We start from the raw sequence: 1,055 nt of genomic DNA, 5'->3' as shown, positions 1-1,055 counted from the left end.
TCCATTGACACCTTCAGTGGTTTTATTTGTGCCTCCCTCCATGCTGGGGAGGCTACTAAACATGTAATGGATCATGTTCTTTATTGCCTTACCATCGCTCCTAAACCTAAAATTTTGAAGACTGACAATGGCCCTGGTTATACCAGTTCCTCCTTTAAATCCTTTTGTGGTCAACTCCAGATTAGACATGTCACAAGAATACCTTACAACCCCCAGGGCCAGGAAATTGTAGAAAGAGGACACCAGACTCTCAAAGCCATGCTTACTAAGTTGCAATCATCAAAGGGCATTTGGTATCCTACTACTGTAGGACCTCGTCTTCTTCTGAGTCATGCCCTGTTTGTCCTTAACTTTTTACAACAAGATCAGTTTGGACATTCAGCAGCTGACCACCTTTGACATTCCTCCACATCAACCACCTACGCCAAGGCTAAGTGGAAAGATCCACTCACTCATCAATGGCATGGCCCCGTTCCTGTTCTTATTTGGGGCAAAGGACATGCCTATATTTATGACCAGAAGGAAATGAATGCTCGTTTGTTACCAGAGTGTCTGGTCAAATTGTTTAATACCCCTCCCCCAGGGGACCCCCCTGAGGAAAATATTAATTCTGTTTCCCTGTAGAATGCTGTTTCATTTGGTCCTGACCCATATTTCATCTCCAACCATGAGTATTTTGTTACACCCTCGGGGCCCCTATATGATTTACAACTTTACATGGGTTGTTATTAATCAGGCTGGTAATGTTGTTAATTCCACATCTAAACTTAATACCGTTCCCCATTGGCCCACCCTACAAGTAGATCTCTGTGTACTGGCTCTTGGGGCTAACCCAGATTGGGGAACTCCTTCCACCTTTTGGCCACACATTCCCTTAGAAACGGGCACCAATGATCCTGCACGTGCTCCTCCGGCCTGTTACAATCATCGAAGTAGGGCTGCCCTCAGTCTCCTTTCAATTTATGTCTGCCCCGGTTTCCATCAACCCCGCGAGCTTAATCACCAGTGTGGCTTCTCCCCCGATTATTTCTGTAGAAGCTGGGGTTGTGAAACCA

This window comes from Mastomys coucha, unplaced genomic scaffold (genome assembly GCF_008632895.1).
Source record: "Mastomys coucha isolate ucsf_1 unplaced genomic scaffold, UCSF_Mcou_1 pScaffold9, whole genome shotgun sequence".
Classification (NCBI taxonomy): Eukaryota; Metazoa; Chordata; class Mammalia; order Rodentia; family Muridae; genus Mastomys; species Mastomys coucha.
The sequence above is the reverse complement of the archived record's forward strand: the minus strand, read 5'-3'. Positions refer to the sequence as shown.